General features: G+C 38.1%; 1 protein-coding gene across 1 annotated transcript in view; it reads left to right on the top strand.

Annotated features, from left to right (window-relative positions):
- The first annotated feature begins 12 nt into the window (after window positions 1-12).
- Window positions 13-15,606, top strand: part of SYTL5 (synaptotagmin like 5) — a 249,156-nt gene continuing 233,562 nt past the window's right edge. The window contains exon 1 of the mRNA XM_006148891.3: window positions 13-204. The gene's annotated coding sequence lies outside the window, so the exon portion shown is untranslated. The remainder of the gene's footprint in view (window positions 205-15,606) is intronic.

The raw sequence follows: 15,606 nt of genomic DNA, 5'->3' as shown, positions 1-15,606 counted from the left end.
TGGCTGGGGGCGGGGAGGGAGAGGGGCGCGCGGCGCCGAGAAGCTGGCGCCAAGCGCGTGAGTCACTCGGTCCCCTGGGTTAGGAGCCGGACTTCGTCTCCCGCCCGGGGTCTGCATTTCAGCTCCAGCTTCAGCGACTCACCGCTGCAGGCTGAACCGGTCTTGAGGCTGGACCTGCCACCTCTCAGTCTAGGTGAGGGCCAGGTAAGTTTCTCGTCTTTTCGTGCCTCCTGCTTGGGCTGACTGGGGCGCAGGGGCGGGAGGTGTCTTCCAGTTTGTGTCTGTCTGTCTGCCTTTGCTTTCCTCCCTCTGGTTCTCTCAACTGGAGATTGAGAGAGGAAAGTTAGATTTTATAGACGCAACAAAGAATATCAAATCCATGTTCAGACTCAGACAAGCCAATGGGGGGGGGGGAGGAATTGTTTCTTTGTTTCATGTGTCTCTCTCTTCCCCCTACTTTCATCCTGACCAATTCTTAGAGATGGGCACAGAAGAGTTAGAGGGCTGAGCTGGGATCCTTTGCCAGGGTGCTTTCGTCTTTCTCGGCAAGGTGACAGATGTTTTACTGTAGCCTGAGTTGAGATCTTAGAACAACCCTCCCCAACTCAGGACATGTTAGAGCTGTAAGATAACTGCAGTTATTGCATGGCTATCTCGTCACCACTGACTGAATCAAAGTGTTCTGGAGGCACAATTAATGTGAATGCCACCATAATGTTGAAACAGTTTATTGAAGGACTCTATTGAATATCTTATTTTTTAATGTATTGTATTCCAGAAAAATGTTAGGAGACTACTGCTGGTCTTATTTTCAAAGGTGCTTCAAAACCTATTATTTCCTTTGCAAGAAAATCAATGAGGACCTATTCGGTTTCATGTAAGGACTTAACACAAAGCTACATGTTAGTTTTTCCTCTATTGCTGTGTGTTGGGGGGGGTTGCTTTCACTAACTGCTTTTACAAAAAGCAGTGTGGATGGTGGTGGTGCTGGGATGTTTCCTCCGTTCTTTCCAATTAAGCACAAAGTGTTTCTGTGATTATTAAATAGGTACTAATTATTGTCATTTTTTCCCTTAAAAGTAGCAGAGGAGAGAGCCTTCTGGAATGGGTGAATTTGTGAGTTTGGTTAACAACAGTCTTATCAATATTATTTGGCTTGATGCAATGTTAATAGGTGGTCTTAATTCACAACACAATTATTCTGTTCTAGAAAATATTCCTGCTAACATGGGAGGAAAGAATTCCCCCTTCACCCCAAATCATGTCTTTATCCTGCTTTGGAAGAGAGAAAGATGGGTGGGGAATCCCTTCTGACTGTTGATTAGTCCCCAATCATAAATGACTCTTTCCTGAATTGTCATTTGGTTTTGCAATCAGCTATTATAGAAAATTACACCCTCTCCCCCGAAGAAAATTGCTAACACCTTAGAGGTTAAGTCAGATCACATGGATAATTTTTAGAGCGGAATCTGTGATGATCCTTTTCAATGCCCTCCCTAGAGTCCTCCAAGCTGAGTTAGGCTTCCCAACTCTCTGATAATAGCCCCTCTTCTCTGCACACATCAATCTTAGCTCTTGCGACTCAGTTCACATACCAGCCTCACTGTTCAAGGTAGTAATTTGAAGGCAGGATTAATGCTGAATTCATCTTTATACCCCTAGAGCCTAGAAAGGGAGAGGTGTGCTGGAAGACTATGAATGAATATATTCCTTGAACAGTACTTGGGCATGCTTTCTCTTCACCTCTTAAATACTAATCCTTTTAATTTGATGGTAAAGTGTGGATCCTCAGACTACACTGTATTCTAAATAAATGAGAGTTTTCCATATATGAAAATCGTTAATATATTATTGGGCTGTCAGGAAAGTCATGATGTATTTTTTCTATGTAAAAATGCATCATGATTTTTCCAACAACCCAACAATTGTGAATTTTAACTTTTTTTGTCTTTATGGAAAGTAACAGAAAAGACAACTAAAAGACACTTGAGCAAATAGAGAATTCAGGTAGCAGGTGATGGCTGGAGTTGGTTCAGTGGCCCATTAATGTCAGGGTTCTGGCTCAGTGCCCTTATTCTCGTGGTTTCAAGATGGCTCTAACAGCTCTTGCCATCACCTCCTTACCCTATGTTCAAAGACAGGAAATAGTGGGAGAAAATGAACTGAACATGTTCCCTTGTGCAATTTTCTCTTATGAGAAGAAGTATCTTCCCCAAAGTTCCCTAAAAATTTCCTTGTATTTCTTTGGCTAGATTTGGGGCATAAAGCTGTCTTTACTGGCAAGGGAAGCTGGCAAAGTATCAGGCTTTTCAGCTTCCAGAGTAGAGAGACAGCTAGGGAGAGGGAGGTTGAGGATGGCTTTGTGGAGCTGCTCTGGTTTGAATGTGTCCCCCTCACATCCACATACATACATTCATGTGTTGAAATTTGTTTGCTATTGAGATGTTTTTCTATGTAAAAATGCATCATGATTTTTCCAACAACCCAACAATTGTGAATTTTAACTTTTTTTGTCTTTATGGAAAGTAACAGAAAAGACAACTAAAAGACACTTGAGCAAATACAGAATTCAGGAAGCAGGTGATGGCTGGAGTTGGTTCAGTGGCCCATTAATGTCAGGGTTCTGGCTCAGTGCCCTTATTCTCGTGGTTTCAAGATGGCTCTAACAGCTCTTGCCATCACCTCCTTACCCTATGTTCAAAGACAGGAAATAGTGGGAGAAAATGAACTGAACATGTTCCCTTGTGCAATTTTCTCTTATGAGAAGAAGTATCTTCCCCAAAGTTCCCTAAAAATTTCCTTGTATTTCTTTGGCTAGATTTGGGGCATAAAGCTGTCTTTACTGGCAAGGGAAGCTGGCAAAGTATCAGGCTTTTCAGCTTCCAGAGTAGAGAGACAGCTAGGGAGAGGGAGGTTGAGGATGGCTTTGTGGAGCTGCTCTGGTTTGAATGTGTCCCCCTCACATCCACATACATACATTCATGTGTTGAAATTTGTTTGCTATTGAGATGGTATTAAGAGGATGAAAACTTAATCTAACTGTAGCATTTAGAGGGGGAGCCTTTGGAAAGCAATTAGGATTAGATAAAGTCATCAGGGTGGGGCCCTCAAGAGTGAATACTAGTGACTTTATAAGAAGAGGGAGAGAGACCAGAGCTGACACATGATGGCTTTGTCACCACATGATGCTTGGCACCAACTTGGGACTCTGCAGAGAGTTCCCGTCAGCAAGAAGGCCCTCACTGGATGCAGCTCCTCAACCTTGGACCTTCAGGATGATGAGCTGAAGAAACCTTTACTCTTTATAAATTACATCATCTGTGGTATTCAATAATACCAACAGAAAAACGGACTAAAATAGGAGGCAACCAGAAAGTCTGCTAGACTGTCTTGGAAATAGGTCTGTTTGCACCTGTGATTGATTTGAACCTGCATATCAATGATTGGGCTAAGTAAAATGTTAATAAATGTAGCAAAAGCACATTTAGAATATAGTTTAACCCCATTTGGTGTATTGTATTTTTCTTTCTTTTTTTTTTTTTTTTTTAGGTTTTTGCCATAAGGTATGCATGCTGACCGGAGAGAGAGAGAGATGGTGAGAGGGAAATCAAGAAATCACAGTTCCCCAAGGGGAGATGGCCATGCTACAATCCCTTTTCCTCCATTCTCCTGAGATTTTGGGCACACACACACACACACACACACACATATACACACATACTTGGCATGATTTTCAAGCTGCCAGTTCTGGGACTCAGACAGCAGCCGGCCACGTGAGAGTCCAGTGCCTTAACCAACACGCCACCTGCTGGTCCCAGTGTATGGTATTTTAAGGGTCCAAGAAAATTACTTTTGTAGAGTGTGTTAGCTTCTTAGCATGCTAACTGCAGCTAGCATGCATATGTATACACACACACACACACACAGGTTGTCGAGAAAGTTATGACATATTTTTCTATATCATGACTTCCCAAACAACTCAATAGATTAATATATGCACACATATGTGTAATTTAATATGGTTTCCATTATATTGAATATATATCAGTGTGTCAGAGGGTTCCTAGGAGCCTCAAGGGTAATGCGCATGCACACACACACAGACACACACACACACACCTAAAAGGTGATTCATGAAGAGAGTGCATTTATTAATTATTGCTAGCTTTGATATTTGACTCTCTTTTTCAGTAAAGAGTCCTCAAATATTTTTAGAATGAGCTAGGTTTTAGGACTTAATGTGTGGAGATCAAATAGGTATCAAGAGATTGAAATTTAATAGTTGCAGGGCCCTATGTCTTATATTTCTCACCAATTAAGAGGATGTAAAAGGTTATCAGTGGATTTCAAACTTTAAGAGGATGGAATAGGTTATCAGTGGATTTCAAACTTTGTGGCATATTAATAAATCACTTCTTGAGCTTTTTGAAATACAGATTATAGGCTGATCCTTAGATCACTTAAACTGGAGCCCTTGAGAACTGTACCCAGATATCAATATATTTAAAACTCCCTGCATGATTCCAACGTGCACCTGAGTTTACAAAGTGTATTCATTTGCCAGGGTTGCTATTCAGAATACCACAGACTGGGCGATGTAAACAACACATATTAATTTTCTCACAATTTTGGAAGCTAGAACTCTGAGATCAAGGTGTCAGTTGGATTGGTTCTTTTTGAGGCCTCTTCCTGGCTTGCATATGTTCACCTTCTTGCTTTGTCTTCTCATTGTCTTTATTCTGTACAGTCCGTGTCCTAATCACATCTACTTATAAGAACATCAGTTATTTTCAATTATGCCCTAGTGTAAAGGCTACATTTTAACTTGATTGCCTCTGTGAAGACCTTGTCTCCAAATATGGTAACATTCTGAGGTTCCTGGGGGTTGGGACTTCAACATATGAATTTTAGGGAGACACAATTCAGCCCATAGCAAGAACTACTGGAAATGTATGGCACTTCTCAAACTTGAATGTGCTTACAAATACCTGGAGACCTTTTAAAATTCAAACTCTGATTCAGTAAGCCTAGGTGGGGCCTGAGATTCTGGAGTTCTAACAAGCTGCCAGTGATCTCAATGCTGCTGATTCACAGATCATACTTTAAGTAGTGTGGTTCTGCCTAGGTCAGTAGTTCTGAAACTTGAGCTTCATAGAATGAATTCAGGAGGGTTCCTTCCTTTTGAAATTTTAGAAATAGTTTGAGGAGAATTGGAGTTAGTTCTTCTTTAAAAGTTTTGCAGAATTCAGAAGTAAGCCATCAGGATCTGGGTTCTTCCTTGTTGAGAGACTGTTTATTACTGATTCAATCTCATCACTTATTATGGGTCCATTCAGACTTCCTATTACTTTTTGGTTCAATCTTGGTAAGTTATATGTGTCCAGAAATCTGTCCATCTCATCTAGGTTTTCTTGTTTGTTGGAATACAGTCTTTCACAGTATCCTCTGATATTTTGTATTTCTGTTATGTCTGTTGTAATAACGCCTGTTTCCTTGTTGATTTGATTTATCTGGTTTCTTTCTCTGTTCTTGACTAAGTTGGCTAATGGTGTGTCAATTTTGTTTATCTTCCCAAAGAATCAGCTTTTGGTTTCATTTATTTTCTGTATAGTTCTTTTATTCTCTATTTCATTTATTTCTGCTTGAATTTTTATTATTTCTTTTCTCCTGGAATTTTTGTTTGTTTGTTTTGTTGTTGTTGTTTTTCCATTTTCCCGAGTTGTGTCGTTAGGTTGTTTATTTGGCACCTTTCTGCTTTTTTCTTGTGGGCACTGATTGCTATGAACTTCCCTCTTATGACTGCTTTTGCTGTGTCCCATTGGTTATAAACACGTGTTTGTTCATTATCATTGGTTTCTATGAACCTTTTGGTATCAGTCTTAATTTCTTCTATAGTTGTAAAGTCATTTAGGAGTAGGTTGTTTAGTTTCTATATGTTTGTGAATTTTGAGGGCTCTTTCCATAGCTGATTTCAAGTTTGATTCCATTGTGGTTGGAAAAGATTCTAGATATGGTTTCTATACCCTTGAATTTGTAAAGAATTGTTTTGTACCCTATCATTTGAAAATGTCCCATGTAGGGGTGAGAAAAATGTATATTTTGTGATAGTTGGATGAAATACTCTGTACATGTCTGTCAAGTCCATTTCATGTATAGTATCACTTAGATCTTGTATCTGTTTATTTATTTTTTTGTCTAGATGATCTGTCTAGAGGAGTCAGTGGGATGTTGAAATCCTCATTGATTATTGTGTTGCATTGTATCTCTTCCTTGAGATTTAAGAGTCTCTTTTTGATGTATTTAGGTGCTCCAGTGTTGGGTGCATAGATCTTTATAAGTGTTATATCTTCTTGGTGAACAAGTCCTTTTAGTATTATATTATGTCCTTCTTTGCCTCTTCTTACATCTTTCTTCTTAAAGTCTTTTTTGCCTGTTACCAGTATCACTACTTCAGCCTTTTGTAGGTTTCCATTTGCATGGAATATCTTTTTTCCAGCCCTTCACTTTCAATCTTTGTATGTCCTTGTTGGCGAGGTGTGTTTCTTGTAAGCAGCATATAGATGGCTTCTGTTTTTGTATCCTTTCAGTCAGTTTGTGTCTTTTAATGGGAGAATTTAATCCATTAACACTCAGTGTTATTATTGATATTTACAGATTTATCCCTGTCATGTTGTTAGTCATTTTCTTATTTGTTTTTTGTTCTCCGATTTTTGTCTGGGTGTTTCATGGTGTCTAGAATTTCCTGGATGTTGTCCTCATTTTTTTTGGTTGTTTTTTCATTCTTTTTGATGATTTGGTCTATGTTGGAGCCTTTGTCTTCAACATCAGAAATTCTTTCTTCTGCATTGTCCAATCTGCTGTTAATGCTTTCTATGGAGATACTAATTTCTTGTATTATAGTCTTCATTTCCAGAAGTTCTGTTTTATTCTATCTTAGGGTCTCTATTTCTTTATGAAATTTCTTTTTCCTGTCCTGAAATGATTTTTTTCATTTCCTGGAACTGATTGTCTGTTTTCTCTTTCATCTCCTTGAGTCTTGTCACTATGAATATTTGGAATTCTCTCTCTCTTTTTTTTTTTTTTTTGACATTTCTGTGTGTTTCTCTGTGCTATTCACTGCTGGTAAGGGACTACTACACTCACCTAGGAGAGAGTTACCACCTTGTTTTCTCATGTTTTTTCAAGATCTGTGCTGGTTCCTAGTCATCTGATACAGCATTCACTTTTTCCTATTTATTGGAGTAGATTCTGTAGTATCGGTAGAGGCAATTTTACCCTTGGTTCCCAGGTGTGTTCCTATTGGAGGGCTCTGTCTTCCAGGTTAGAGAAATTATGGGTAACTTCGGTCGCTTGACTCCTCTGCCAAATATTCAGCTCTTGATGAGGTGGAACCAAGTTAAGGAGATATAACTTACTGAAGAAGATAAGGGGAGCATGCAGGTTGGTGTAACAAAAGTCCCGACATTGCTCTCAGGTCCTGAGTGTGGACTCACCCAAGGAGTCCTGCCCAAACCAGGCTCAAGCCTTCAGGCTGGCAGGATGATCCTAGGCTGCCAGAATAGTGGTGGCAAAAGTTCCAAAGTTGCTCCTAGGCCCTGAGTGCGGACTCACCCAAAGTGGCCTGCCCAGACCAGGCTCAAATCTCAAGAATTTGCATTTCTAACAAGTTCCCAGGTGATGCTGATGCGACCGAGCTATGGATGATACTTTGCAAACCACAGTTATCTCTGACATTTTGAGACTTCTTGTTGGATGAGTCAAGGTCATTGCATTACACCTACATCATTGTAGGTGAAGTTTATCTGTGGTTTTTGCTATTCTAACTACTAGTACTATTTTTCTTCTTTCTTTTCTTTTCTTTCTTTCTTTTTTACCTTTTGCCAAGCTTGATAACTTTTTCTGCTAATAGAGTGAAGGATAAGGAAATAGGAAAAATGTATTGGTATTTTTAAAATCTCATACACAAATTGAGGTAGTTGAATACAGAGGCTACACATCAGCTCATTTGCCTCTGTTCACATTTATTCTCCAATCACAGAGCTAATTTGCAGCTTGCTCTTCTAACAGTTCAAAGATGGTTTAATGAGACTGGTTGTGTGCTTCCCATAGTTAAAGGATGAACTATTCTAGAGATTGTATAAGATCAAAGGACATTGTAAAATTTCTCAAAACATATCAGTTTTAAAGATTTCTAATTTATTCACATTATTGTTTTTACATGAGACCAACAGTGAGCCATATCAAACAGTATTTTCTCCCCAAAATAGTAGGAGGTCTAAAAACATGTTGTTTGCTCTTTCAAGGATAAATCAGTGAAATTCACATTCTGTAAGTGTTGTTAGCCACTCATTATATAATATTGGATATACACAAAAGAATCTAGATTACATTTTAAAAAGTTATAAAGATAATAAAAAATGAGCCTTTATGAATCCATTGCCCAATTCAAAACCAAGAACATTACAAATGCCAGTTTCTGTGCATCTGTGTTCTTGCATATGGCAGTATTAATTAATTTTTGTATTATTGAAATAATAAATATCAAATTTGTGTATCTAGTTTCCTATCGATGAGAAATTAGGTTATTCCAGTGTTTCTGTATTATTAACCATGTTGCTATGGATGTTACTTTAGACAATTCTTGATTCACATGCAGGAAAATTTCTCTAGGGTTTAGAACACAAAGTTGGCACATAGTGTGTAAACACTGTCTACTTCCTACTGAATAGCTATCCCTACCTTTCTGCTCTGCTACAGAATGCCAATTAATTCAGGCAGCAAAGATCTCTGGAATATGGTTGGCATAGTTGGCACAGTTGTCACAATAGTTTCATGGTGCCTTTCCAGACCCAAATTTCTTCATCAGCCTATCTGTTCCAATATCTTGAACGCTAGCTTACATCTAGTAGCTTATTCCATGGTTGAACATAGCTCCAGTTAGCATGCCCACATTCCAGGCTAGTAGCAGGAGGAAGCAAGGGTGATAAAAGGGTCCTCCTTCCAACCAAGTTAACTCCCTTTATGCAGGCTACATAGAAGTACCACACAACATAATAATTTTTCAATGGCAGAACTCAGTCATGGGTTCACACCTCATTACCAGACATACTGGGCATTTGAATGGCTATTAGATGGCAACTAGAAGTTTCTGCCACAGTAACCATATAATTTGGGGCAAGTTTGTAACTTACATGTGAGTCTTCTTATTTGTGAAAGAGAAATAACAATTATACCTTATGACGTTATTATGAGGACTTAATGAGATAATGTAAATAAAATTGCACAGTGCCTGATATGCACAAAATGCATAATAAATGCTAGCTGATATTAACTCTTTTTTTTAGTGAATCATCAACATCAGGGCCTGGCATTGAGCCAAACCTCAGATAACTGATCTTATCAGTGTCCCTGCATTTGTTAGGCTTTAGAGTGCTGGGTGCTGACTCACACCTGCAATACTCATAAGTGTTTAAAGCCAGAGTGGTGGCTTAGTAATTTACAGTGAGAAATATAACTGTCAGTCAGGCCAGACACCCTGTCCAGGTTATTCTCTCCCTGAAGGCAATGAACATGTGGCATCATAAGGTTGATTGTTAAGTATGAGATCAAGAGAAACAGAATTTGTTATACAACTTAAATGTTTAATGGCATTTATCTCTGACAGCTTATTGTATCTATCTCTGCAATAACGGAGCTTATCTTATTTGGTGGGTCAGATGCTCAGGCTAGAAACATGACAGGTAACTTTGTCTTCTGGATGATGCTGAGAGGTACACTACCAATTGCTACTAAGACTCACCAAGAAACTTAACTGTGTTGGCATGTACTGCTAAGATGCTGTGCCCCACAGGATTCAATTCCTGTCCAACCTACGAGGCCAGGTGCAGTGGGATGCATCTGTAATCTCAACAACTCAGGGAGGCTGAGACCGGAGGATTGCAGCATGACAAGTCTCTGTCTGCAAAGAAACCAGCCGACCCTACAAAAACTCACCAAGAATGTGTGAAAGCCTTGAAGATAAACTCAAAACACTTATGGCATCAGTACATCTGATTGGAATAGAAACCCTATAAATCTGATACAATTTAGAAAACTAATGATTAAGAGAATATTTATTAGGTTACAATTTTAATAAGTTTTTAAGGTTAAAATGGGAGTATTAGAATCAGGTAGTAGTGAAGTGGTAACACAGCTGTACCCACATGGGAAAGGTCCTGGGTTCATGTCCCAGGACCGCCCTCAAAATGTTAGATGTGTGTGTGCCTATAATTTAGGCTGGCTGGGGATGGATCATAGCATGGGGATCTTGTTAGGGGGTGCTGTCTCTCTATCTCATGAAAGAAAGAAAGAAAGAAAGAAAGAAAGAAAGAAAGAAAGAAGCTTAAAAATATAAAATAGGACTGGCTCTGTGGCCTGGTGGTTAAGGCAGCTGGATGCCACATGGCTGGCTGCATGCTTTGAATCCTGAGCACAATGGCTTGAGAAGCATGTCAGGCATGTGTACCTGCGTGAAAAGCATATGGGGCTATGTGCCTGTTTGCCCAAAATCCTGAAATATGGGAGAAATGGAGGAGAAGGGATTGCAACATGACTATCCCCTGCAAGAGGTGCTTTCTCCTCTCCTTTTCTCTCTGTCTCTCTCTCTCTATATATATATATATTTTATATATATGTTATATATATGTGTGTGTGTGTATATATATATATATATATATGAAGTATTTTAGTTGCTGCATATAGAGATATAACACAAAACATTGTAGCAATTAAGGACAACATAAAATGCTTTGACTTGAGAAAATAGAAACATAACACATGTGTATGCACATATATACACATATGTGTATATAAACTAATAGCAATTATAAATATAATTTCTGTGTGAGATAGACACATGCACTCATATTGGTTTTCTCTCTTCCTTTTTCTCTTCTTAGTTCTAGTCCCTGGAATCACTTCTCCAAACAAACTACTCCTCTCTCTAATGTACAAAGGGGACAATACATTTGAAATTTTAAAAATACCAAGTACTGGTATGGATGTGGATCAATGGAAACTCATTTACCTTGTTGATGTGAGTGCAGATTGGGATAATTTTGGTAAAGGAAACTGGTACTGTCTTGTCAATTTGAACATCTACATGTTCCAAAACCCAGGAACTTTATTTGTAGGTCTAAACCCTAGAGAAATTTCCTTGCATGTGAATCAGAAATTGCCTTTAGCAATGTCCATAGCAATATGGTTCATAATGCGAACATTATGGAATAATGTAATTTCTCATTGATAGAAAACTAGATATATAAATTTGATATTATTTCAATGCAATAAAATTAATTAATATTGCATATGTAAGAACACAGATGCATATTAGAAACAAAATATTGAGCGAAAAACTAAATTACTAAACATTTTACACAATTATCATTTTTATAAAAATAAACAATATTGAACAATACAGTATTAGGAATTATACATACATGAAAAACTATAACAAGGTAAACCCAAAATTTAAGCTAGTGCTGGGGAGATGGGGATGGGATAAGGTAGGAATATATAATAGATGTACTGGCACGGGTAGGTCTTTAATTGGGTGATAGATTCATAAAGGCTCATTTATTTTTATTTTGTATAAAATATTTGGTTTATATTATATTTTATATAACTTATTTAATGTGATATAGAGCTTTTTATATATCAGGTGTTATATAATAATTTTAAAGTTTATTAATATATTTCATGAAAGAGAGACAAAGATAGAGAGACAGCACCTCTGACAAGGTCTTGACACCGTGATCCACCCCCAGTTCCAGCCAGCCCAGTATCATGGGCACACATGTGCCAGGAGCATTCAGAGAGGTCTCTGGATGCAAACCTCAAACTTTTCCATGTGGGTCAGCCTCTCAAAGCTTTTAATTTATCACTGTGCCACTGTCCAACACCAATTATAATAAATAATATGTAATATAATGCTATATATCATATAATGCTATATAATATGTAATGTAACATTATATACCCAATCATAATATATAATATTATATTATGTAATATTTTTAAAAAATGAAACCACCACTAACAGAGATGCTGTGCTGACAAAGGATGACCTCCGTCAAAGCATCCTCTAGCCTTCACTCTGAACTAATGGCTCTCAGAGTTGATGTTCTTCATCAAGTAATGTATCTTTTCCCTTTGTGTTACCAGTTATATTATAATCTACTAGAATGGCAGAGCACAGTATTCAGTTTTTCTTAGGATTTTTAAGGGTCAAGTCCTCTAGTGTATTCAGAAAGGAGTAGTTTTCTGTAGCCTATTTGCTCCTGACTGCCAACTGTTCTCCGTTGTTCACAGTCCACCTGTCATTTTACTGCTGGTCTCAGTACAGCACTTGTTGGCTATATTCCTTCTTATTTTCATGGTGTGTGGGTGCATTGGGACATAGTACAAAGGTAGTTAGTAGGAAGGTTATTGACATGACCTCTTTCTCTTTGTAGTTTTAAACTTAACTCTTTGCTTTCTTTAACAATGGTATCACAGCATAGCTATAAAGTGGTACCAAGTTTTAAACCTGATTCAAGGGTTTATAACTTTCAAAATATTTTTGTTCTGTGGACACTTTGATGATGCATATGGCTTCCTTAACAGAATACTGGCTTACATACATAATATCAAACATATTGGATTATAAAAGAAACAAACTATTGAAATTCAGTTACTAGAATATTAGAAAAAACAAATTAGGGGCATAGTAATAGATGTACTTCTTCATTGACTTAATAAACAGTAAGACTTAGTGGAGGATCCAGTGACTACCCAAATTTTAAAGTAGTAATGAACATAAAGGGTATTTCATGATATCGGCCATAACTGTAATGTGATATGAAACATATTTATGATTCCTTCCTTCCTTCTTCTCTCTCTTCTTTCTTTCTTTCTTTCTTTCTTCTTTCTCTTTCTTTCTTTCTTTCTTCTTTCTCTTTCTTTCTTTCTTTCTTCTTTCTCTTTCTTTCTTTCTTTCTTCTTTCTCTTTCTTTCTTTCTTTCTTCTTTCTCTTTCTTTCTTTCTTTCTTCTTTCTCTTTCTTTCTTTCTTTCTTTTCCTTCCTTCTTTCCTTCCTTCCTTCCTTCCTTTCTTCCTTCTTCTTTTGGTATAGGATGTGTGTGTGCTTGCTTGGGGGGTGGGAAGGGGGAGAGAGAGAGAGAGAGAGAGAGAGAGAATGAGAAATCCCCCAGGGGTGATTGAGAGGTGATTGGCCACACCACAATCCCTTTTCCTCTGTTCTCGTCTCTGGATTTTTGGGCATGCATGCCTGTGTGACTGAATCCATGATTTTTATTGGTAATAAAGTCACAGGGTGCTTCTAGAACTGTTGTGGCTATTGCTTATATTCCTACTTGAAGGAAATATTAAATTTCAGTTAGAGATTAGTGAACATAAGGATGCAATTTTTTCCCATTCAAGTTCATAGACTCTCTAAATTATATTCATGTAACTTGAGGGGGTCCATGGACCCCAGGTTTAGAAACTTGCTCTAAGAAAAGATAAGGAAATTACAACAGGTATGGGAAATACATGTTTTAAAATGTATTCATTTATTTACTTTTTGTGGTTTTTCAATCTACTGGGTCTAGGACTAGTATTGGGATGCTGGCCGTGTGAGAATCCAGTGCCTTAATCACCATGCTACCTACTGGCCCCAAGGGAAATAATTTTAATGGGAATACCAAATATTATATAACCTATACTTGACAAGAAGAGCACTTAACTCTAACCCTTCCTGGAGCACAGAGGAGGCATGAGTGCCTCCCAGTTCCCATTCTTACCTCGCAGATCTTCTCTTTGAGAAGATCTTACTCTCAACTCTGCATACAAAGAAAATGCTAACAGAAATTTACTAACATATTTCTGTTAGTAAATTCTGTCCCCTCAGAGAAGATGGTCTTACCCTTGGATTCATTGATCTCCCTTCTCACTGTATTTTGCCACTAAGAGTCATCTGCTTTAAATTAACTCTAGGGACCAACAGATAGCGTAGTGGTTACATCACTGGATGCCCACATAGTCGACCGTGGTGCAAGTCCCAAATCCGGTGGCTTAAAACTCATGCCAGCCACGTGCATGCATGTGCCCAAAGTCTCAAGAGAAGAATGGAGGAGAAGAGATTGGGACATGCCCATCCCTCCTAGGGGGTGATTTCTCACTTTTTATCTTTCTATCTTTGTCTCTCTGGCGAGTACATGCACCTGATAGCAAAAATCTCTCTTAAAAAAAAAAGTAAATAAGTTTACTCTAGCAGCTTTCACACATCAGTGTAGGGTAATCTTTGGCTTCCTGAGACTCAACTCCTTTAATGCTTTTCCACTGAGGTGAGTTGCAGTGCCCATGCATTCCTTTTAACTCTCCACTAAAAACACTTCTTCTCAGAGATAGCACAATCTTAAAACATAAAAAAAGGGAGTATTTTCCTGACTGCTCCATAAATTAAAAGACTGCTCAAGGATATAGTGAAGCTGGATGTGTATACATTTTCTGCTGATCAGCTATAGATTTTTATTCATTCTATAGTCCCTTTCAGATAGGCTCATTACTGAGTTATAGATCTTGTAATGGCTGTTCACTGAACTACATGAACACCTGGCTCTAGTTTGAAATTTCAGCTTGTATGAGCCTGATTAGGTGTTTAGACAGTGTCATTTGTATCACCCACTGTACTTACTGATTGACTGACTCATTGATTGATTTGTTATTTTAATTATTTTTTGAGAAGTAGTCATGGGTTTTTTAATAAAACTTAACTTTTGCAACAGTTTTGGTTTACGGGAAAATTGTACATAGTTCCATAAAACCTACCTGCAGTTTATCTATTATTAACATCTTGCATCAGTAGGGCACATTTGTAACAGTTAATGAAGCAATATGGATAACCCATGGACTAAAGCCTATGTTAAATTTATATGACCTTAATTTTTACCTGCTAATCTCTGTCCTGTTCCAGAATCTCATGCAGGATACCACATTAGATTTAAGTCTTCATGTTTCTTTAGGATCCTCTTGACTCTAATAATTTAGAAACTTTCCTTGCTTCTGATAATTTTTGTCAGTTTCAAAGTGTATGGTCAAGTATTTTGTAGGTTGTCCCTCCATTGGGATTTTTCTGATCATTTTCACATGGTAAGATTGGGGTTATATGTTTTGGGGATGAAAACCACAGAGGTGAGGGGCTAGCAGATGGTGTTGTGGTACATCACTGGAATGCCACATGACTGATTGTAGTTTGAAACCTGGACCTGGTAGCTTGAAAATCATGCAAGACTTGTGTGTGTGCATGCCCAAAATCCCATGAGGAGAATGCAGAAGGGACTGCAGCATGATCATCTCCCCTGGGGGGTGATTTCTCATTTTCTCTCTCTCTCTCTCTGGCAAGCACATGTGCCCTATGGCAAAAACCTCTTAAAAAAAGAAAAAAGAAAACCACAGAGATGAAATGCCATTCTCATCACATCATATCAAGGATACATATTATCAACATGACTGGTTACTCTTGTTAACCTCGCTCGATCATTTGGCTGAGGTAGTTTTTTCAGGTTTCTCTACTATAAAGAATAATTGT

The sequence above is a fragment of the Tupaia chinensis genome, unplaced genomic scaffold (genome assembly GCF_000334495.1).
Source record: "Tupaia chinensis unplaced genomic scaffold, TupChi_1.0 Scaffold000248_2, whole genome shotgun sequence".
Taxonomy (NCBI): Eukaryota; Metazoa; Chordata; class Mammalia; order Scandentia; family Tupaiidae; genus Tupaia; species Tupaia belangeri.
This window is presented reverse-complemented; position numbering and strand designations above follow the sequence as displayed.